Source organism: Cyprinus carpio, chromosome B9 (genome assembly GCF_018340385.1).
Source record: "Cyprinus carpio isolate SPL01 chromosome B9, ASM1834038v1, whole genome shotgun sequence".
Lineage (NCBI taxonomy): Eukaryota > Metazoa > Chordata > Actinopteri > Cypriniformes > Cyprinidae > Cyprinus > Cyprinus carpio.
In genome coordinates this window covers 4,814,409-4,840,019 of record NC_056605.1, presented here as the reverse complement: position 1 = coordinate 4,840,019, position 25,611 = coordinate 4,814,409, and the positions used below count along the sequence as shown (strand labels likewise).

General features: G+C 37.6%; 3 pseudogenes; 1 reads left to right on the top strand and 2 right to left on the bottom strand.

Annotated features, from left to right (window-relative positions):
• Positions 1–9,349, top strand: part of LOC122138413 — a 24,762-nt pseudogene extending 15,413 nt beyond the window's left edge.
• A 3,860-nt stretch (positions 9,350–13,209) lies between these two features.
• Positions 13,210–14,434, bottom strand: LOC122138378 (annotated as a pseudogene).
• Positions 14,435–15,425: 991 nt separating this feature from the next.
• On the bottom strand, positions 15,426–18,031 carry LOC122138423 (annotated as a pseudogene).
• Positions 18,032–25,611: the final 7,580 nt, after the last annotated feature.

Here is a 25,611-nt window from a genome sequence, read left to right as displayed (position 1 = left end):
CGTTCAGTTGTATTGCTAAACTCATATTATGTTTATTTCTATATTCGTTTCTTTCAGAAAACTAACAAACATGAAATTTCGGTTAGGACAGATTACAAGAAAAAAGTGTACATGCATGTGTACAAAGGGACAACAAGCGCAACAATAGCTTCCCTATCTTCATTTCACTGAACCAATAACACAGAAACATAATAAATATATGAAAAATGTGAATGCTAAATAATGTTAATTGATCTGTCTCTCTTCTCTTGGGAGGTCTCACATGGTATTTATTTTATGTGAAGAGATTATGTATTCTCGCGGGATATGCCGTCTCTCTTGTCTCACTCAGCATTGCCCTCACAGTGTTGTGTGTGTTCAGATGGCTGAACTGTGTGTGTGTGTGTGTGTGTGTGTGTGTGTGTATTTGATTATTCACATTATGAGCATATAAACCATAATAACACCAGGCGAGCAGCAAACTAAAAACTTGCTATGACGTTGCTAAGGTGTTCTAGGTGGTTGCTAGGTTAGTTTGCTTACACGGGCCCAAGTAAAAGAAGTGTCTGCCTCTAAGTTTCAAAGCTATGTTTTCCATCCACCTATTTTTTGTGCATTTGGGACATTGCATAAAAGCGCTGAATGGATACCAGATGCATGACTAAAAGTGCTGGCTGTATGCAGCTATGATGGAAACGCATTTTGCGATTACTTTCATCAAAAAAAAAAAAAAAAAAAATTATGTGAGCCGATCTCATGCTCACAGCATCTGAAATGTTGTTTTGGTAATTCTGAAATGCCTGAACCAAAGTCTATCATCAAAGTTTTGGTGCAATAACCTCCCAGAACCGTCTTTCATGACTGTGTTCCCCCAAAAAGCGAGCATCTGCCTCGAAACAGGCCATCGCCAAGGGTGGGGGCATTGGGGTTACGTGCCCCCCAAATGGCATCTCGCGGGCACCCTTCACATTGTCACGGGCAAAACCTTATATTGAGAATGAAAAAATCTACTGATCTAGAGTTAAATATTGTCAAACAATACTTTAATTAGCTCAAAAGGACCATATCTACAACGGTAAATAAACAGGAAGCTAATAACTCAGTGTTCCATGCACCTATTTTTATGCCATTTTGTATATTGCATTAAAAAAAAATGCTGGATGGAAACGCCAAGATGCGCATAAAATTCTAATAATGCGCATAAAAAACTTACAGGTTAAAATTAGTGATTGGTAAGAAACAATGTGCATCACCTATGATGGAAACACTTTTACCAAATAAATGCCTAATGCGCATTAATGGGAAGAATAGGGACCAACCAACGGACGGTGTCGCATTGTTCAAAGCATCTAAATGCTAGTTTTATTCACTTGGAAAGTGACTTGAGCAAGCTCGTCAAAGTGCTTCATTTATAAATTAAAGCCAGATTTGCGTTCCCAAACAGCGGGCTCTGAAAATAAGATAACATGACCGGTGTTTCGTTTGACGCACTCTGAAGCTTGTAAGGTTATTTTAGACAAAATTATCATTATGGGCCTTTACCTACGCAGCAAATGTGTCTTGTTCTTTGTTATATTTTAGTGCAAATTAATCAGGAAGTGACTATGTTTGTTCTCTTCAATCTCACTATGGAAACTGGCTTGTTTGCAAAGTTTATGCGTTATGTTTTAATTTTAATTAATAAATTTGGATGAAAAACTACCTGGGTAGCGGCGGGCACACAGTGCGGGGGGTGCAAACAGCAGCACAAAGGAGAGAAAAATGAAAAAAAAAAAAAAACATGTAAAAGGAATAAAATAAATAGTCTTAAAGAATATATTTTACTTAAAAATTAAACCATCCTGTATTAACAAAACCAAATAAAATTATGTGCGACATGTCTAATCGATCATGCGGAGCCTCTTGTGGGAAATATTTGAAAGAAGAATGAGGAGAAATATAGGGGTGTAAATTCTAGCGAATTGCAACAACTGCTCAGTCCACGTCAACCCTCTCTTAGAGAAGCTACGAGGGCGACACAGTAAAGATTTCGGCCATGTTGTGAAGATTACACATTGCACTTTACATGGATGAAAATGTGTTTATGTGCGAATGTTTTATGCGATATTCGAATGTTAAATCAACCTTTGGAGGGAAACATAGCTTAGATATTCGTTTCTTTCAATTCGCTTCAGTCCTCCTTCAGAAATCCGAATCAGAATGGCTTTATTGACAGGTATGTTTTTACATCAATTTGGTTTGCAGGACAGAAGCTGTCCACAGTGCAACAGAATGCCAGCGAAAGAACAAAAACACAGATATAAAAGAATAAATACACTAAAAAAGTATTTTAAAGGTCGTTCACTCAAAATAACAACACTCTGTCATTGAAAGTAGCTACTCACCCTCATGTCGTTCAGGTCAAGAACTTCATTCATCCTGGAACCACAAATTAATGATCTATTGATGAAATTCCGGATAGCTTTCGACCTCCATAGACATGCAACTCAGCTAATAAGGAAATATAAAACTAGTCCATGTGGACGCAGTGTTCAAGCTACAAACTTATTTGTGTGCAAAGAAATTAAAAATAACGACTTCACTCAAGACTAAGTTTAAGCCTACATGAAACTTCTGAGATTCTGAGAAAATATTTAGATTTTATGAGAGGTAAATTCAGAATTGTGAGAAAAAAAAAAAGTCCTAATTCTGAGTGTATATCTATTTGCCTGGTTTTTATGCTACTAAACATAAAAATAAGTATCGGTCTCTAGAAAAGTAACAAGCTACAGGATTGAGATTCATCAAACTGTCTAAGTAGATGTATATGTGAGTTGAGTGATGCAGTTTTGGGATAGTGGTAGTACACTTTAAATATGTACAATACTAACGGATTCGCGCCTTAGGAAAGGAAAACACGACGAATTAAAGAACAAAAACAACCAAATAGGAATATTACACTTCCACAACACACTTTAACATCAACAACAATATAGGAAAAAAACGCAACACCTCTGCAGCTCTCACAGAAGTCATGAAGCACAGAGAAACTGTCCACCAGGGCTTGTTCTTTTAGTGACAACTATTGTTTAAATCATCTAAAAAGAAGTTAGGGATTAAGAATAGCTGGTCATTCTTGCTGGGAGCAAGAACATGGAAGATGGAAAGGATCCCAACATTGTATCGAATTTGTCTAATCCTAAATCGTCGCTCTGCTAACACCTACTGTGACTTCAGCCAAAGACTTTCTGCCTTTTGTGCTTCCAAGTTCCACGCTGCGTTATTTGTACAGGATGGCTTTATGATGATAAAGATGGTTGACCATTTGGATCGTTTCCAGTCATGATAAGTTTAGAAAAATGTCTAGTAGTTACAAAAAAAACAAAAAAACACATGCCACATTTATACTTGACCCACATTGTGTGTTATCCGTTTAAAAAGCCTTATCCTCTCTCTAAAATTTATCTCCATTCCCACCCCCCATCCGCCCATCCCAGGAAGCGCATGCAAAACCCTTTTTCCGTATATAATTTTATTAACATGCAGCTCTTTTTGTCCTTTCATCCGGAGAAGCCGTTTCACTCTTCATCAGAGATGCTGCGCCTGTATTACTCACAGGAGTACTACCACCTGCAACTCTCATCCGATACACATAAACAACACACAAAACACACACATCATAAATGCACCTAATAGGCTACATATAACCATCAATAAAGATATGTACAGATAAAGATCTCTGAGTTTGGGGTGTTTCCGGGGGTTACCCTTAGCCTGGCCTGCAAAGTGGCACTGTTCCTGTCTAATATTACTGCATCCTGGCAAATTACAGCTTGGATCTGGTGGAAGGGACATTATCTGCACAGCCTCATATAAACTCTCACTGAGTGGTCACAGAAAGAGAAACGCCTGCACTTGGTAAGCCTGATTGGCTGGAGGTAGGGGCCTTTCTTCTGAAAGTAGTGTGACACCTTGTGGTTGTCAAATGTTGGTTGATTCATTTTGATTGTTAATGTCATGCTTCATGCCACCACATTTAAAAATTCGACCACTTTTAGATATATAAGGTTCTTAATTGGCATTCTATGGTTCCATGAAGAAACATTTAAATTAGTTTTTAACCTTTCTATTGCCACAAGATAAGGCTCTTGAGATAAAAAAAATGTATTTTTGCTACGAATAAAATGGTTTTTTGAAGAAAATGTTCAATGAAAGGTTCTTTGTGGGAACCAAAATTTTTATGCTGTGTCATCTTCACAGCAAAACCCCCTTTTGGAACATTTATTTTTTGAGTGTGTGGTTGTCTCTGCTAGAATACCGGTATGAACTTAAAGAGGTCATGAAAACCAAAATTTCCTTGGAATCTTTTGACATATAAGCGGTAATATTGCTATTAAAACTTCACTGGTAGGTTCAGAACTCAAAATTTTGCGTTTAGTCTACAAAAATCCGGTGATACTGAAATCCAGGCTGCCAAAATGAACGCTTGTGATTGCGGTGGGACTCTAGGATGTAATAGTTTGGCTAAACGCTGCCTCCACAGTAAGAAGGATCAAAAACTGCTTCTACATCGCTGCGTGGTTGAGCACCGCCCACGTGCATTGTGCCTGTAGTATGTTAATTAAAGAGGAGAACGCCATAAAAGATGGCTCTGAAGACACCCAAAAATGAATATCAGTTTTACTACAATATAAATACAACAAAAAACATCGGTTACGATACCATTGGTAAACCACAAATTAAACATGGTCTTGCTAACAGCCATAGTTACCCATGGGTATTGGATTAAATCGTAGTTATACAAAGGGTACAGCTTGTTACGTTGGTCTACAATCCCCAATCCATGCCTATCAAACACAGCGTTTGATGAGGGGGGTCAAAAACCGGCAGAAAATGGCCCTTTACTTATAAATGTATGTTTTTGATGTAAAAACTCTTGCTGACATTGTAAGTGGGACCTCAGAGAACAGATACAACTAAAAAACAAAAGGTGTCATGACCACTTAAGCGAGAACTGTTTCATACATACAATAAAAAAATCTGCAAAACACCGACAGATTAAAAGCCATTGACTTAGTTCTGAGAAAAGCAGTAGTACCGTTTAGCACAAATGACACTTGCCATGTAATTCAGTGACATTAGGACATTTTTTATTGGGGTTTAAGTGATCAAGTACTTACTGAGGTGACTTAAAATCCTTATTTTTGTTTGCTAAACAAGGAGCTCCCAAAATGATGAATGAAGTAGATTATTTGGTTGAATATTCTAGTGTTTACTTTAGGACCCCATTGATTTCCACTGTATGGCCCCATTCCAGGAAATGTAAATATATGACATATATTGCCCTATATCAAAAGAGTGATATTGACATATATTGCACTGGTATAAGGTGATATATAATTTCCACACACATTGCCTTCTCTGGATGAATAAACATAGTAAAATTTAATAATATACAAATTATGGCTGTCAATTCAAAAATTTAATTTGAATTAATTATATTATGTGGCGATTAATTAATCTAATAAATTTATAAATCAATCCGAACGGTGAAACTATCCACAAGAAATACAAAGGAATTTAAAACCATTATTGCATTAAATAAGAAAAGTATCAAACAATAGTAACTTAGAAAGTAATGTTTTGATTTGATCAACGTAATGTATACATACAAACATTTAGACTACAACAGCCTAACATAAACTATGAACATGAAAGAAGAGATTGAGAAATCCTTTTTTGTTTATGGGAAAGTTATGTAATGAAAAACAGCTTGGTTACCACCACTCCAACCGTTCTGTTATCTTTCTCTTTGTATGTGTTACCACAAGAATACACTAATAAGGTGATGATAAGGGGTAATGTTGCTGCGGTCGGATTGCTGCAGCGGTCGTAGATTAATGGTAAAGAATTACGAAATTGAAAGAATTGTCAAACCATATGCTATTTTTACTTTACAACTAGAATTAACTTTAGTTAAAACAACATGTATATAAAATAAATCTTCATACACATTTTTATATTTATATGGTGCTGTACCACAAAACTTTACAAGTATAGAAATAATATGCATGTCCTGGCCTATTATATTTGCTAAAATATTTGCTAATACACCCCTGTTTGGTTAGCTTTTGATTTACGTATGCCTGGCAAAGTATTTCATTTTCTTGAATGAATTTTTTAATATATTGTTAACATAATAAACATTTGCCAGATGGAGCCAAAAATAAAAAAACTGTGCCAATGTGAACAGGAACTGTTCATTATGCCACGTTTCTTCAAATATATTATAGTTGTTGTTCTGCTGAAGAAATGAGACATGAGAGGGACAGACAATGTAATTTTTGGTTGTTCTAGGACTGTCAGTAGGTGTATTATTTTAATTCAGAGCACTAAAGATGAGCATAAGTGTTATGATGTCCTAGTCCAAGTGGTCTGTTTCTGATTCTATTAAAAACACGTTACTACCAACACCTAAGCCTTCTACAATGTAAGTTTTTGTTCTTCTAAACTTACTCTGAATGTAACCAGAAATGTGAAGACTTTCTTTTGTTGGGTTATATCCAAACTTGAACAGTAAAAAAACAAAGAATTGCATGAGTCACGAATTGAAGTGAGGGAGTATCCCAGATCTACATTTAAAGCTTTAGTTTTGTTCCCACAGGGATCCCGATGCTCATTATCTGTGAGCTGGGATGTTTTGGCCAATTACCTGCATCAAGACTGAAGGGCTACGTTGACAAACATTGACAAATCAGTGTTTTCAAGACGTGGGTTTAAAGTTGAGTATCAGTCTCTATTTTAAGGACTTCAGTCTGATCTCCAGTGACGTCCGTTTTTGTTTATTACCCAAACCTCCTGTTGGACAAACAACCAAAGATTATTTATTACAGTTGTATGATGTTTCAAACTATCAGAAAGTGCTATTTGTTAACTAGCAGGGATGATGCATCGATAACACTCACCGTATGTTATGTGTGTCGTGTGGCTGTTCAGCTGCTTGGAGATCGAGATAGTCAGGGGCTGGATATGGTGGAGACTTCTGAGTTTCCAGGTCATCATTTTTATCACAGTAAGGCCAAACTTTCCAGTTCAGAGTTTTGAGTCGGCCAGGCTCTGGCCTATTCGCATCACAATTTAAACAGTGTTTGTTACTTTCAAATGGCTATGCCTTACCAATGTTTTTTTTTTTTTTTAAAATATAGTCATAATACTGTCCGTTCCCTGTTATAATACACAACAGTTTACGGAACAATGAACAGTCCCTATTTAATTATTCAAGGGACAACGTTTTTAGGTAACATGCTGGTTTTCGGAGTATATAGGACATTAGTGGCAAAACTGAATAGCTCCTGACATGCATGGAAATGAAATCACTCATCACAGGTGAGAGCAATAACACATGTGAGGTCACACTAGCAGAATTGCAACAATAATGAACTGGGACAAAATAATATGCATTTTTATGGAAAATCATTTTTGTGCTCTTTGTCGGGTGCCACGGCTTGGGTCACAGAAATGACATACTCAGTTGAACAAACACAGCTTGGTATGATTGCAAAATCTATGAGGGCATAAAACAGATGCAGAAACTCTACTCATCCTCCGCTTTTTTATGGATGTAGGAAGATGGCGAAATCTACATTTCTCTTAGTGTCGCTGTTTGGCCTGCACTATGTGCTCTTCGACTTTTTCCCTGATAGAGTGAGCATGCTAACCTTCAAAATCTGGAATGTCATTGAGCTAGCATTAGCATCCACACAGGTGATGATATACAATTCAACATCCCTTCTTTATACAAACACATACGCACAGGAGCAGTCACAGCAAATTTATTTGTATAGCACTTCTCACAACACACATTGTTTCAAAGTAGCTTTACAGAAGTTAATGATGTTAATGTTTATAATATCTTCATGCCTAATGGCACATATTTAGCAGATTAGATCTGACCAATAGTACAATTTACATTTTGCGATGACACAAGCAATCGAGTAGTTGAGATATGCTATAGTATATAGTATTTACATTGTCCTACGTGCATATACTGTGTATGTGGATAAAAATTTTATACACATATTCATTTATACATTAGGTATATACATTTTGGGTAAAAAAAAATCTGGCTGTTGATATTTTCTGTTGATGTTTTCTGTTTTTTTGCAACAAAATAATAAAAAACAGAGTTTTGTTATTTAATGTATATCCCTTTATGTATGTGAATGAATTTAGATTTAATATACCCTACTTTATCAATCTATGTGATAATACAGTTTAATTTTCGCAATGTAAACATCAGGCAGCCGAGGTTGCGATTATATATCTATATCCAGCTTTTATGGCGGTTGTACTGTATGTTTGCAGGTAAGCAGATTGAAGGGAAAAAAAATATTAAATACTGAATCCTAACAGTGTATAATTACATGTTATGGACATTTTTTTGTTATGATTTTACTCTCTCGGCTTATAAAATTATCCCACTTTGCCTTAGTGCTTCTGTTCATGTGCGTTTGATATTACAGGGCTTTTTGTGGCATTAGGTATATACATTTTGGGTAAAAAAATCTGGCTGTTGATATTTTCTGTTGATGTTTTCTGCTTTTTGCAACAAAAATAATAAAAACAGAGTTTTGTTATTTAATGTATATCCCTTTATGTATGTGAATGAATTTAGATTTAATATATACCCTACTTTATAAATCTATGTGATAATACAGTTTACATTTTGCAATGATAAACAATCAGGCAGCTGAGGTTTGCTATATATATATATATACAGCTTTGTGGGTGTACTGTATGTTTGCAGGTACAGCAGATTGAACAGGAAAAAACTATATACAATACTAGAATCCTTAACATTGTATATTACATTTATTGGACATTGTTTTTGTTATTTATACTCTCTCTGGCTTTATAAAATTATCCACTTTGCCTTTGGCTTCTGTTTCATGTTGCGTTTGATATTACAGGGGTTTTATTGTGGCACTGCTGTACTGTTTTTTTGAATGGAGAGGTGAGTGAGTCAAAAAAAATAGAAATTCAGAATCAAATTATCTTAGATTATGCTTTCCAGGACATTCTGAGTTTAATACATCACACATTTCCTGCACATTTAGACTGACTCACTTGTCATTATCGGATCCTGCTTCGAGGCAATAAGAAGGAGCAGGACGGTTCTGTTTTATGTTTCACGGGTCATCACTAACAACTATTGACCTTAAACTTTCCACAGGTACACATATGAAGTCCAAAGACGATGGAGACGGTGGCGCCTGAAGCAGCGCTTCATACGGTGACCCCCAGGGTGCATCACAAGGCTCTCTGAGTAACAGTGGGCCTGCAGCTGACACAGGTCTCACTTCTGACACGTCCCAGCACACAGATCACCTAGGGACTACAAGCACAACCCAACGCCACCACAATCCAACATCTTAAATCATGCACAGTCCATTAAAACTACACAATCCCTCAGATTAACTAAAACAAACAAGCCATAACAAACAATTTCTGAAAATGATTGGATTTGTCTTGTATCTTCATTCTTTAATATTATAAAGAAAAAAAAACAAATGAAAGCAACAAAATAAACATAATAGAAAAATATGATAAAAAACAACAAAAATTCACAGAAAAAAAAATATAACTATTTAAAGAGGTCATGACTTGAAGAATGACATTTTCTTTGATCTTTTGTCATAAGAGCTTATGTAAAATACTTTTCAGACCGCAAAAATTCCATTTCCTCCTGCACTGCAAAGTTTCTTTTATACTCGAGACACACTGCAAGCGAGGTGACGAGGCACATCTCATCCACATCTAAACATGAACACCAAATTTACCTTTCCATAGCCACCCAGAAGCGGTGAGCAGCGAGGTGACAAGAGGCGCATCTCATTTCTTATTTGTGTGTCCTCGTTTCCTCACTATTTAAGAAATGAGAAGCACCCGAGGAATGAGATGTAATGACGTTGGCTAATCAAAACAATGGCTGTTTCTGAAAAGTCTTATGGTGTGTATACACTTGTAGTTTGGTTCTTTTGGTCCAGACTATAAAAGAAATGAACTTACTGAACATCTAAAACAGCTGCTGTTTACTGGGCTAAATGTGCTCATTTTACATGTGTACGTATGGTGGTATTTTTACCTGGTTATAACTCACAAAGAGCTTATGGAATGTGTAAAGAAGTCAAAGCAGTGGCAGTGATTCCTGCACTGAACACATGGAGATCTGCTATAAGGACCTGGCAGTTTTCATGCTTGGACTGAACTATAAAAGGCAACATTGCTCATATTATAAAAAGAACCAGTTACTGTACCTTGTCACATCTCATGACATCTCATCCTGTTTTTAGTTCATTTAGATGTGTTTTGGTCAAACTGGAATCGGGCCTGTCCAAGGGCTTGTTCAAATACCCACACTTGCAGTCTTTTCACTTGACCACTTGTCTACTTACATGACATATTTCCTGTATTTGACCAAAGTGTTTAAATGGGTGTGAAAGAATCACAAGCATGTGTAGAATTTTTGACTGGATCTGAAATCGCCTAAACTTGGTTGAGGTGGCTAACTTTTTTGGAGTAAAGTAAATACTTTTGCGACTGCAAAAGTGACCGCCCCGTGCCAGTTGCATCGTTTCCATCACTGCAATTCATAAATCCTCGGCCCGTGGCCTCATTGGGATAGTAAAGTGTCCATCGGATGCACACTTGCAAAATCACAACCAGAAGTAGTAGAGTCATGCTGAGGTACTTTTTGCTGACCGCGTGTATGATTACTGTCGAATTCAGACATAATTCTTTGTCACTACTATAACTTGCTTTTTTGCCTACAATCTAGTACGGTAATATGTGGTTTCAGATGCAGTAAAAAAATGCAAGTGTCTTACATTGCCTTATTTTGATTTTCAAATATTTAGCATTTTAAAATAAAACTTCTAAATGTCTGTTCAGTCTCTATAAACAGATGGAACAATTTAGTATTGTGTTAGTTTAGAAAAAGCATCTGCTGAGTCTACTGCAGATAAACATATACATGCATGGGTATAACTGACAGTTCTGTCAATGACACCTCTCAGACAGATTTTAGCATGGTAATGGATATGGTGTTTAATGTATTTGGTCTTGGCAGAATAGATCTGCTGTGCTGCTGCTGTTTGGGTATGCTGCTGCTGCTGCAAAGCAAGTACAGGAACTTGCTACTGCCATTAAATACGCAGAGATGGTGCTGTGAGTATTTAAGACATACTTGCTGCTGAACACAAATATAATATATAGGTAATAACCCATAGCAGATCTATACCGGTGGAGCTGGGAATTGTTGGAGGCTTTTAGAGGAACTCTGAAAGCACACTGTGAAATGCTCTATTGAATGCTAACCAGCCATTTAAATGTAAGCAGCAAGCTCACTGGCTGTGTATGCAACCTAAACCAATCAAGGCTTGTGCCAAGTAGTTTTAACGCTGTGAACTGCAGTTTGCGTTAACCGACCCACCAAGCCTGCCTCCAACTAGAGTTTCATGACAGAAGTTTTGCATAATTGCAGACACCACAGGGAAATCTTGATCTCAAAATGTTGACAGACCTGCTTTGAAACTATTCCAATATGGCAGACAGCTTAAAAAAAGCCTCCCATAGTAGATTACAAAAACCGCTAATAGGGCATCTAGTCATATCTGGGTCCCTGCATTCCATTCGGAAGGGCTTATCTGTATGCCCCTAATCCATTCAAAGGGTTGACCCTCCGGAGTGAGCGCATCCATGGGTTGAAGGGTGTAGGGGACCAAACAAACTGTTTCCTGAGTGCCCTTAAAAACCCGCACCGAGCACACGTCCAGGCGCCGTCATTATGAGAAGGAATATCAGCGCAAGTAAAGGATCATGGGAGCCCGAAGTGTCCCGAAGTGTCCAATGTACCCTTCGAAATCCTTCATTCTGAAGGCCCGTTTTGAACCCCCTAGTGGCCAGTTTTAACGACCTTTGGTTTGGAACGAACCTCCCAATATGGTGGCCATGATTGTTTTCACTTCAAAGTGCCCTTCGGAGGGTGATATATCCCGTTTGGGCATGCACCATGTGTCGGGACAGCCTTGAGCATTAACTTTCGGTTGTGTGCATGTGCCCTCAAGTGGCCAAGACCACAAGTGTGGGTATTTGGAAGTTTCCTTTGTTTCGAAGTGGACCAAGGGCCCTGGAAATGTGGAAACTTGATGCGCACCAAGGTTTTGATGGCAGGGTTCACACTTATACAAATGAACTGCACTAACAGAGCAATCACACCAGAGTTTGTTTTAATAAAACCAAACCTGTCAAGTGTAAACACACCCTTAAAGGAAACTGAGCATCAAAATCGAGCATTTTGGGAGGTGAGAAATATCAGTTTAGCAAAAAATAAAAAATAAATTACTAATTAAAAATATAAAAATAAATTACCTTGCCCTAAAGTGAAACAGTATTTTAAAAGACATCTTGGACCCCTTTATATTTTTCAATACCGTGGTATATCTGTGTAAAATATTGATGATTGATGCCTTAAATTGTAAAACACAAAAAAAGTAAAGAAAAGAAAATCTTGTTATAAAAATACCTGATCCACGTGTATAGTTAAGAAAGTTTTAAAATACTGTGATAGTCTGTTTAATGATGTAAAAAGGTAGAATTCTTTATTAAATAAAAATGTTATTCTTTATTAAAATGCAACTGTAAAGATGCATGTTCACAGATGAAAACTGGATGTCCGTTGTCAGCTGCTGGTCATCAATAATATTAATAAATAAAATTAAAAATTAATGACAAAAAATATAAAAATGATAGAATGAACACTCTGCTGTGAACGCACTATTAATGATCAAAAAATAAATAATAAAAATAAATACCACCAAACAAAATAGTAGTAAAAACATTATTTGCACACCAGGCCTGCAGTAATTTTCTCGCCAGGATATTTTCTATTAAGTTTTCAGACATTTCCTTCAACCCTAAAACACAACACAATGCAAAGCGCTATTTAAAATAACCACCTGTGATAAATGAAAATGAGATAATTCCCTTAATATTAACATTTGATACATTGGGCCATTCTGGGACCTTTTAAGAAAGTTCACTATTTATAAATCATATTTATAAATCTTCCACAATCACTTGATGCCAAAAGAATGCAGATACCAGAACTGCTCAAGCAGAACCAACAGCAGCCTTCGAATGTAGTCTTCTCCAAGTTTTAGAGAGTTTATTATTGTAGTGCTGGCCTTATTTCTACAGTTTGTCAGGAGGTCCCTAAAGGGCAACAGTGGTTCAATATGCTGGATGTGCCGTGCTGCCATTCCATTGAGGAAGAACAGGAAGGTGGCAGTGAACTGACACCAGAAGGTGAGAGTAAACCCAAGGAGCGTTGCAAATGCCCATAACAGGAGTACAAAAGTTGCAATTCCTCCAGCAGCCATTACCCCTGCCCGCAGCACCAGCCATGCCCCGAAGGTCCAGCGTCGACTGGTAGTCCCTCCCCTCGCTGGCCTGTGACATCACACAAGCAAACTCCAGTCCAAAATATGGCACTGACCACAGCCAGAGTAATCACAGAACGACACGCCGCCGCCAAGCCCAAACCCAGACCATCCACCCCCTGCCTCTCCAGATGTCTAGTGCAGTTAGAGGATGCTTTAAAACTCTGGGACCCCAACACAGAGCCCTGCTGCTCCTCCCAGTGAGCAGAAATACCACAGGCCAAACATACGGCGGCCAGTGAGCAGCCAGTGACCATCACACACTGCAATTGAGGAGAGGATGACAGACAGAAATGTACACAGGATACTAAGACTGCGGCAAAATAAGTCTAAAAAAGAGGAGTGGACTTCCCACGTGGATCAGCCCCAACCTAGAGAGAAACAGAGGGATCAGAAGAAATCTGATCCATATCTGTATCAAAGTGCAATTCTGCTGCAGGCCTCCTATGGGTTTGCCATTTCTGAAGACTGAAAACTGCCAGACTGCTGGAAAATTCAAGTGTTTAAAATCTATTTAACTTTAAAGTATGCAGTTTAATAAGAAATAGCCTATTATAAGAAAAGCATTTCTGTAAATAACAAACTTTTCTCTTCTCACAACCATGTAAACAACGCCTCATTTTGTTGTATATTTTCTTGTCCAAGTCTTGGCACTGTCGAGTGTCGAACTTGCGTTATTAAATATTAAGAAGCTTATCTTGCCTTTTAATTTCCTGTAAATGAAAGATTCCACTCTAAAGAATAACATTAATGTCAAATAAACATTAAAAATACATTTAAAAGTCATTACCCTGATTTTTATTGCCGTCATATTGATTTCAATGTGCCTTAAAGCCCACAGACCAGGAGAAGCGAGACGAAGAAGCCAAGTCAACTCCAGTCGAAAGTACAGTATAATTTTAGTATAACATTAACTGACGTCGATCAGCAAAAGTAGTTCAGTCTTCAAACCCGCCCATCTTGTCTTGTTCCTTAGATACGCAGATCACGGGTGCTGGGTTTTTCAGTAACTAGGAATCAGATTTTATGCTGGAAACAGCATCTGTAAGGAGTTTCTTCAAATTTGGGCATTTTGTCCTAGGTGTTTTTTTTTTTTTTTTTTTTTGACAACTAATTTTCTTTATGTTTGCTATAAAGGTAAGGCGTTAAATAAATAAATATATGAAAAAACAAAAATACTGTATAAAGCCTAAACTTGAGTCAAATTTCATGCATGTATGCAAAAACAAAAAAAATGTATAAATATTCTTAACAGTATAGTATCCCATTGTCACATTTTTAGTAAACTGCTGATTATCATAACTATTGACGGACCAAAGTCCCTTTTGGGTGACTGTGACCCAAAACATAATTATGCAATTTATAGTCCTCGAAAAGACTTTGAGCCCTTTCCAGACTGAGGTGAAGACATTTAGGTGGGATAGAAATCGAGGAAACTTTGAAAATGGGGACATAGGTCAATTAAAACCTTATGTTGATGTTTACTCACTCATCCACCACATAAACCCAATGAGAGTGAAATATTTAAAAGCACTTTTGCATTTGTAAATGTCTGTTCAGGTGACGTCAGCCTATACCTCTTAACTGCAATCAAATGACTGATAGGAAGTTGATAATATCAAGTACTGGCTATGTTACAAGTAAGGTAGATCTTATGTATTAGGAATAATGGACAAGTAAAATCATTCAACTTGATATTAGTTACAGCCAGACACATTATCAAGTCCGTCTAAGGAAAACAACTCAATTATAGTATAGAATATTGCTATTTTACAGAAATGCACTACTACATCTTGAAACAAATAAATTCAACACTCATACAGTAAATGCGTTTGATCATTTTTTTAATCATAAAATCATTCACAGGGTCTCAAAAAAAAAAAGCATATCAAAACTTTTTAAAGGGAAATCCAACATGTTTTTCTTAGTCAGTGTTTGTAAGAAAACACAAAGCAAACATGGTTTTTGAAAAAGTGATTTTATGGCATTGCATAGATCTGAATTCATTAGGGCTTTCACTACATGTGGTTAGTGGTGGACAATTTCTTTTGGCCTGCAAGGAATGTGCCTATTCTCTCCTTCAGGAACGGAGTCTGCATGCTTCAGCATAACTGTAACACCCTTGTGAGGGGCCACACTTGAGGCCTGAAGGCACTTTATTGGAGAACAGTACAGGTAAAGACAGGCTGGCCCATGATAGGTTCCGTCTATTAGATTCCGTATTTTCCCTTCAGCTCTTCCACCTTAGCGATGTATGACTCATAGCATCATCCTTACTCATACCTGAAAAGTGCAGGAGAAGAAAAACACACACAGAGTGAGCTGCTTTTGGAGTTCATTTACAGTGTTGCAAGTTAAGATGCTAAAAAAAAAAAAAAAACAAAACTACTTAAAATGATATTTCACTGCCCTCTGCTGGTAGGGAGGAGAAACTGACCTTTCTTGCCCTCCCAAGCATCCCATTTGGCCTTGCCAGTGAAATCTAACATGCCCGGTCGAGCTGGAAAAACACACACATTTGTTTAAAGAGCTGCAATTTTGATTTAGAGATAAACGTAGGCCACATTTATTTAGTCACTTTCATTTTGATAAGGAAACGCTCACCTGTGTTAACATCTCCTACGGTGGCCTGTTTGTACAGACTGTAAATTTCCAGCATCTCAGCGTCCGTTGGTTTCGCTTTCAGCTGTTTGACCTCCTCTGCTGCTTTCTGAAACTCAGCCTGTGAAAAAAACAACAACATGAGTTTACAGAACACTCTACAAATACATGCAGTGATGGACAAATTTGCAGTTCAGCGAGTGAGTTCATCAAACTGATTCAATCCTGTAACTCAGGAGTGTGTGAGAGTTTTAAACGATTCATTAAAATAACTGCATCTAGGGTGAGCCGTTCATCTCACCAAATTCACAACTCACAACTATTTTGCTGTGCTGCTATGGATTCAGCGGTATAGATCTGCTCAGAAGTGGCATGAATGCATTACTACTTTGCAATTACTTTTATTTAGGTAATTTACCTTGGTGTGAAACAGCTTTAAACCAGAACAGAATATTAATCACTTTTAGTGACACCCCCCCCCCCCCCCCCCCCCCAAAAAAGGGTAAACCCCTCTCCATCCATATGCATTCATGTCTCATTCTTATTTCTAACAAAAAGGACTGAAAAGATTTTAGTCGTGGCTATTTTACATTCTTGGTCTTGCTCCATGATGCTGGCAGATGACATGAACTGATTACGTAACCATGCACAATGGACAGCACTCAATTAAAAAGGGTTTTAGCGGATCTCTAATCACGGGGGTCAACTCCATCCCTCTCTCTCTCTCTCTCACACACACACTTTACTATGCCTGTGATTCTTTGACCTAATTACGTGACATGCGCACTAAGGCTCCTCATCATCGACCCAACTTCTGTTATCCATCTTCCTGTTACAGCAACCACACAACGTGCTCGAGAAAACCTCTGTCTTATCATGGCAACATGTTATCAGATTTCAGTGCATAAAGACTAAATACAGACCCACTTCTCACACCTTAACTGACACGTATTTTTGGAGAAGAACTGTTAACGTCAACTAATATTTTTTCGCGTTATTATAATTTTTTTAAACGTGTTGCAGTCAGTTACCGCATGCCTGTAATACTAAAATAAATGTACTTACACGTTACAAAAAGCTCTTTGTACGATCTAGAGAACATTAAACTATTAAAGACTCATTTCAGTTGATTCAATAACTTCCCAAAACGTCCTGTTATGAGCATTAGTATAGGAATGGACGGTAACGGAACTGAACAGAACGCGGCGAGTTTTTCATCTAAATCTTTCACTTCAAACTGTATAATCTGTCATAATTATCTGACCTTTATGTCACTCTCTAAGTATATATGAAATTTGTCAGTGCAAACAAAACACAGGAGGCGGTAAGCAAATATCACCTTTCTTTTTTTTACCGCTTTGCAATAAAATTAAAAATGACCAGTAAGGCTATCACACATCTTGTTTTGTGTTTCGCTGAAAGAAAGTAATATCAATTATCTTACGACACGATTTATGAAGGTAACCATTCATATAAGAAGTATCATAAAAACGCGACGCAGCGCTCAAAATAGTCTGTAGCGCGTGCAAAACCCAACGTTAAGAAACAGCGCAAACCAACACAAGGCCGCTCAGTAGCGCTATATTATAAATGCAGCTTTACACTCACTGCGCACCCACACAGACGCTCTCTGAGCTCTAAATGTACGTTATGCATCCAGTGCTATTTACTGCATGTAAAGTTGGCCTTTTTTTTATTACCTCTTTTGATCGAGTGTAACTAAACAGTTATTAATTATCAAGGACTTAGGAAAATATTAATAAACATCACGTGTGCTCACACAAACGGCACCAATGTAGTTCTCTTTACCAGTAATTCTAATTGACAGCACATTAATCATTACACTGCAATCCTCAGATAACTCTCATATCAAACAAAGGCGTGTTGTCTGTTCATCCCTGACCTCAGACATGGTTTGTAGATGTTTCAGTCTGTTACTGTATAACGAAGTGCTTGAAGCCCGTTGTGATGGCAGCGCGACTCTCAGAAGATTACTGTAGCTTCGGCTGCCACGCCCCCTGTCGCTAATCCCCCATTGGCTGCCGGAGCATGTACTGAGCAATATGTCCAATCAAATTCACGAAACTGTAGCTTCTTGTAACTGGGCCACAGGGTCACTTCATTTGGGATGCCAGATTGCAGAGTATTGTTCAAATATAGAGATGTCCTAAGTTAGTCAAACAACAAAAGACACTCATTGCAACAGAAGTGCTTTACACTGACCTGCATTGATTTTTAACAGTGATTTTTTGCATTTAGGTGTTTGGACCCAAAACAGACTGTCCTTAGCTAAGGTGATCTACTGTTAACGGTATATAAAAAATAAACACACTAAAATACAGGCTTGTGGAACCTGAAGCATTTGTGCCTATTCAATTTAGACATGTTTGAAAATGCAAAAAATTTTTATAAATAAAGCTTTTTATAAGTAATTAACTTACAGATACACCTGATCTACATATCTGCAAATGACCTCAGATATTCTGTTTATAAAACTTCTACTATATGATGTCTCAGTCATAAATGACATTTTCACATGGCGCTGTTCTTGTTTATTCAATATGTTGAATCAATAAGATATTGATTTACATCCCGTGGTAACTAGGATGTTACCAAAGCTCCAGTCTGGATCACCCAGAACACCTGAGAAGAGATGATGCCAACCCTCAGAGGACCCTCAGATGAATGCTAAACCCAGAGACAACATACAGAACTACCACGAATTTTGCTATAAGTTTGATTGCATAATTTGCTTTAATAGTGTTAATCGTCTGTTTGTTACATCTTTTATTGATTTTTCTGAACATTTCTGCCATATGCACATAAACTGGAGTCATCACTGATAAGCTACTCCTAAACATTGTAGAAACTTAATTTCTGTAAAGTTGCTTGCAATGATTTGTATGTAAAAAGTGCTATACAAATAAACTTGAATTGACTTGAATTGAATTTTCATGGTTCAGCAGCACAGCTTATAAAGTGAGCAGGTTGTGCATGCTGGCCCTGATCCCTTATAAAGAGCCTAAAATGTTACGCCACACACACAGTTATAATCAGATTTGAACAGGTTTTTTTTGTTTGTTTTTTGTTTTTTTTGCATAGTTAACTACTTACTAACAGTCCTGTGTCATGCCACCAATGTGTCCATTGCAAGGGCATTGAAATAGTTGAAATAGATCCACATATCTGATTTGTTTGCTACCATGCCACGTTCTGTTAGTCCACTGGGACATTTATCAACTTCCACTCTTGCAAAAGATCCATGAATTTTCAACTGTATTTCATTCTTAGAGGATTTTTTTTTATATCCCATTGGATAGGTCCAAAATGATATTAATATATTTCATTTGGCATTCCAATTTTGACAGGGATAAATAGAGACAGGCTATACATTTAACACTATATAGTTGCTTAAAAAGTCAGAAAACATCAGGCTACTCAAGCCATAGAATATAAACATAACGGTTTGTTCTGAAGTGTGGAGACTTTGTGGATTTATTTTCTTACCACTTTGTTTCCGCGTTGGAATGAGGTCACGTGCTGATTATCGTTTCTGCAGCTACCATGCTGTTTGCCCGATGCTGTTTTGACGTTCTACCTGATCGACCAAAGCGCTATTTCGGGTCTAGAATTGCATTCTTTCTCAGAAACATGCTGGAAGTAAAACGCTTCGAAATACACCACAGAAGAAGAAAAACCGCTTCGAAATCAGTACGTTGCTTATACTTACAGAAGTAGCCTACGCTAAAAAAGTGAAGTGGTCGCGTCTGCTTTGCTATCATTAATTTTTCTTAGGCCTGGTTACTTCAAGGCTTACTTTTATCTCTGTAACGCGTGTTGGTTTGTAATGTGACCGGGCTCGAGATGGGTGATCTGGCGGCTGTCTAACAGTGCGTCTGGTCCGGTCTTTTGAGGCATCGGCAACTTTAAACCGGTGGTTTACAAAAGACGTTAATTTAGATCAGACGTGGGAGGAGTTGAGGTTCATTTGTTACGCAAAGGTAAGACACGATGACGACAAGATACAGTTGTCACCCACAGTTCACATGATTCTGTGTTTATCGTGTTATCAAGCTTGTTGCTGAACAATAAACAATGGTAACTAAACTAAAATACTTTTACGATGTTTTCAACAAGATCTGGGATTACCTTCCCAACACCCTTTAAGAAGTTTGACTATGGTAACTATACACTTATTTTTCAAACAAAACAAATACAATAAGATTAACGAGTTATTACATTAATATCCTGTGAATGTCGATGTGCTGTTGCAGATACAATGAAAATCATACACCAGCCCATGGAGCAAAGGTAACTTTAACTCAGATCAACAACTTGTGGGTAAACCTTCTAATATTGACATGTTTAAAAAATGTTTTTTTCAGCTGTACTCCTTTCTGTTCATTTATTTCCACAAAAGGTTTTGAAATGTCCACGTTGAGGTTATAAAACAATCAAATTTCATGATGCATAGTTTTTTTTTTTGTGTTTGTTTAACAAAATGAGTAAATCTATTATAATTAAAATTAATTTATGACGTTGTTTTTGATGAATTTCAGAGACTGACTGGTACTGAGTTTAGAGGGGCGATGAAACGTTGATTCTTCGTGTGGCGGCTGCAGGTTAAGAGCATGTGGTGTTGGTAAGTAAAAGCAATATTTAGATCTTTGAGATTCAATGCAGATTAAATTTGTACATTTTCATAGAATGATAAAAAATAAATATTTTATTTTTTTTTATATGTAATTAATTTTGCCCGATGTGCACATTTAACCAAAACTGAACCTGTACACTGCTGAATTCTCTGTATTTCAACACCTTTCCTCTCCTCACAGCCAATGAGACAGAACTTGCCTTCTTCAAATGGCAGACTATGAAAAGTTCAAGGCCAATCCACAGACAGAATGGTGATGACAATCAGGATGCAACACAAGAGGTCTTGGAGTATATATTCATCAGAGGCACTTCTTTTCAGCTGTGACGAGCAATTGATCTCTTCAAGTTGGATCAAAACATCTATTTTAATTTCATTTATAGCTATATTTTTATATTTATTTTTACCATTCAAAACCTTCAGCATTGTTTCTGATGTACACGTTTGACAAACTTTGAAGGGAGATGTTGTCACAGAATAATTATTTTCTTGGGTATTAATACTGTGAATTTCTGCGCAAAAATGTTTATTTTTTTTTTTTTTTTTTTTTTTTTTTTTTTATTTATTGATCGGATACCAGATATCTAATTTTATTTAAATGTCACCTTGGAAGTTGATTTTCATTTTTGTTAAATAAAGTTGAATGTATAAATCATGCTTTCACAACACCAAAAATAATTGACTGACTTGAAAGTTCAATTCAAGACTTCTTTTCAGTACAACAGCCACAATAACGTCAGCCTATCAGTCAGACCCGAAAGCGAAACTAAAATTTTATTAACATTTAGTACTTTTCTTTTTTTTTTTTTTTCAGAGCAACAAGTGCAGTCATTGCATACTGTACCATTTTGAATTTGAATTTGTATCATGTATCGGAGTGTAAATAACTAGACATCCAAACATTACTTTTAAACATTTAATGATTACAACAATAAAACAACGTTTCCCTTTGATAGATTTTTAGACCTGCCTCTGTACAGTGTTAGACCCGTTTCATCTGCCAACTGTATTCTGTTTTAACCCTTAAAATTTTATATAAGTCCTTAATTGCACCAACAGAACATGGGTGTTCTGTATCATTCCCAGACCTTTATGGTATTCCCATTATCCACAAGTGGTGGTGCTGTAAGACTGGAGAGTTGCGTTTCCTCTCCCATCCCCAGTGGATTCTATCAGTCTGGTGCAATGTTATGGGAGGAAGAAGGAAGCAACGGGCACACCAAACCATTCATGGTAGAACTACGCCAATCACCAAAGAATAGTGTGGTGCATGAGGACAGAGTCAGCGCAATGTAGCCCCACCCAGATTAAAGGAAGACGAGATAAACCTTTCATTAAGCTGTGATTTGTACTTTTGGATGTGTCCAATGTGTTTCTTCGTATGCTAATCAAAGACAACTGCCAAAACTACGTACATTTGAAATCACAACCAAATAGTTGGTCAATAATCAGAGCACAAGCATTTTTCATGGTTTCCTCCTAGCATAAATACGATCAATCAATGTTTCCCCCCAAACTAACACAACATGTGTGTGAGGTCAGTGTACACGTTGGAATTCAGATACGGTATAAACTAGTCCTCAGACAAAATGTTGGAATTTTCTGTACAGGGTTGTTCAAACCTGTTCTAGAGACCCGCGGCCTTTCCTCATATGCCTTCTTAATGCAAGCTGCATCATATGTTCACATCCTACATCATCATATATGCTTATTTCAATTCAAATACTCAAACCACCAATACCAGGTGCCTGAAATTACCCCAGATGTTTGCTTGATATCGGGAAACATGTATGCAGAATTGGAGAGAATTGGAACGGTGTAAGAAATCCTTTAAAGGGTTACTCCACCCCCAAATGAAATTTTGTCATAATCATTGTGGAGGCTTGTGACCTGGAGACACAGAGGAGATGAATTAAGTTGAATAAAGTTATTTTTCACGCATTAAAAAAGTATTCTCCTCGCCGTCAAGCACGCACGGTTGAATCACTGGATGGCAGATGGACTATTCTGACGGCGTCTTTCAAACTTTTCTGGACCTTGGCAGTATAATTTACTTTTACAGTCTATGGACAGCCAAAAGCCCTAGTTTCTATCCAATATATCTTAAATTGTGTTCAAGACGAACCAAGCTTTGAAATCCATATGTGGGTAAGTGGATTAATGACAAAATTACTCTTTTGGGGAGGAGCTACCTTAAGTCATTTAGGGGTGAGAGCATATGAAGCTCCAAGTTTTAAAACTTCTATTGTTCTCATTCAAGACAAAAGTAAATGACGCCTGTAATATATTTTTTTTTTTTTTTTAACTTTAATGTGCTGTGGACGGTCAGTGAGCGCAAGGTCACAATACATTTTAATTCCACAAATATGCATTTTGTGTCCCTCCTATTCTTTCAGAGTTGTCTTCAAGGTAGAACTGGCCAAGACTGGGTCTTGCGTTCCTTAAAAATTGAGAACAGCCCCACTTCACTGCTGAGTGAAAATAAACGAACAGTTAATCAAGTCTTCAGGATCTGAAAATACGACAAGTGTGCTGGAGAAGGGGTGGGATGTATCACTGCAGTACAGGGTCGACAATTAAGTGGGATGAATTTTCCAGTTATGAAAATACTTTTTGGAGCTGTGTCCTAAATCAGGAGTTGCAGTAGGTTTTCGATTCTGTGAAGGGGGTGGTAACAAAAATTCGACCCTAGAGCAAAGGCACAGGCAAAAAAAAAAAAAACAACACTTTACATTAAAAATACAATATTTCAACTCTTTTTTATCCATATCAGAAAATCCATTATACTATATGCTGATTTAACACGTAGCTACTTACCACTCATATAACCCACCCATACCTACCTACCCTTACCCTAAACTTACCCTTAACAATGCAGATATATTTTTGGTAGCACAATCAAATAGGTAGCATGTTTTGTCAGTACACCGGAGCTTACATTTGTAAACATCTGCATGACTACGATAATAACGACGCAGTAAGCATGAGCAGAGCAGGCTTGTTACGCGACGAGGCGGGTTCTCGCTCGGTAGACTCCTTGTGCAGCTATAACTGGACAATGACTGTGTGTGTGTCCGTGTTGGCAGCACTGGTTCTCGGTATTCGGTTGTTAAGTGGTGATGTAAGCAGCGCTGTTTCCGGGTCCAAGCCTCAACTCACTTCACTTGAGAATACTGCCTCAGCAGTCGTTTATGAGCACTGTTTATGTATATTAAACATTAAGCTAAACGTTTTCAAACTTACCATGTACACTACAGTCTCCGTGCTCACAGCGTCCCAAACAAATAATTTTTATATTTATTTAATTTTATTTATATTTTCATTGTATGACTATCTGGGATTTCGGTATGAAGTTAAAGGTTAGGATTATAAATTTTTTGGTAGTATTATATCGCATGGTGAGTGTATATTAGCACCTTTTGTTGTTTTCTCATGGTATCTGATAGAGAATTTGGACACGGAAGAGGTGACCCGTGACGTCAGACTTAACAAACTCCACACTCCTATCCAGTAGGTGGCGGGAATGCACCATTTAAGTTGGTTTGCCAACCGCCATTAACACCAGAAGAAGAAGAACTATTTGGTCGGGTTTATTACACAGACCTGGCAATCCAAGGGGAAACAGGAATTCCTAGGGTGGCCAAACGTGCCATTTTTGCCGGCCGCCAGCGTACACAGTATCCTTTGTGATTGCAACAAGTGGGATCATTACAAATGAGGAGAAGACGAGTACATTCATCTTACGAAGTTTGAGCTTTATTTTACATTCGTGCTTAAAATGAGCCAGGTTTTTGCCATGCATGGAACAAAGACATTAAAAACACCCACCAAGTCCAGAGCAACCCCACCAACAGAAATGACCTGCTTTTATAGGGAGCAATGAACACAATGAAACCGGTGCTCCCAATCACGCAATTAGCCTGTCACCTGCAAACAATACACACACACAACAAGGAACAGCCAACAGGGGTGTCACACCCTCCCCCATAAAATAAACTTGAAAGTTCCTTCAAAGTTTACCCCAAAATTACAATGCGCCCTAATACTGTATTAGCAATGTCAACGTGCCAATATCTGAATACATCCCCTAACTGCAGCACCATCACTACTCGACGAACTGGGTCCTAAGAAGAAAAAACAAAAACCAAATATCAGACACAACAATATATCACATACTCTTAAGACACAGGTGCACGGGACAATGCGTCCGCCAAAACGTTTTCAGTTCCCTTTTTTGAATGCTTGGCCAAAGAGGTGTGTTTTTAATTTAGATTTAAACAGAAGAAGTGTGTCTGAACCCCGAACATTATCAGGAAGGCTATTCCAGAGTTTGGGAGCCAAATGCAAAAAGGCTCTACCTCCTTTAGTGGACTTTGCTATCCTAGGTACTATCAAAAGTCCAGCGTTTTGAGACCTTAGGGAGCGTGATTGGTTGTAGCGTGGTAGAAGACTAGTTAGGTATGCAGGAGCTAAGCCATTAAGGGCCTTATAAGTAAGTAATAATATTTTGTAACTGATACAGAACTTAATAGGTAGCCAGTGCAGAGTCTGTAAAATTGGGGTAATATGATCATATTTTCTTGACCTGTTAAGGACTCTAGGCGCTGCATTTTGGACTACCTGTAGCTTGTTTATTGAGGATGCAGGACAACCACCTAGCAGTGCATTACAATAGTCCAGTCTAGAGGTCATGAATGCATGAACTAGCTTTTCTGCATCAGAAACAGGTAACATGTTTCGTAGCTTGGCAATGTTTCTAAGATGGAAGAACGCTGTTANNNGATTTTCAAAAGACAAGTTACTGTCTAATATAACACCCAGATTTTTGACAGTAGAGGAAGTACTTCCGTCTAATTGCAAATTGTAATCTACGAGATTCTGTGTAATGTTTTCTGGTCC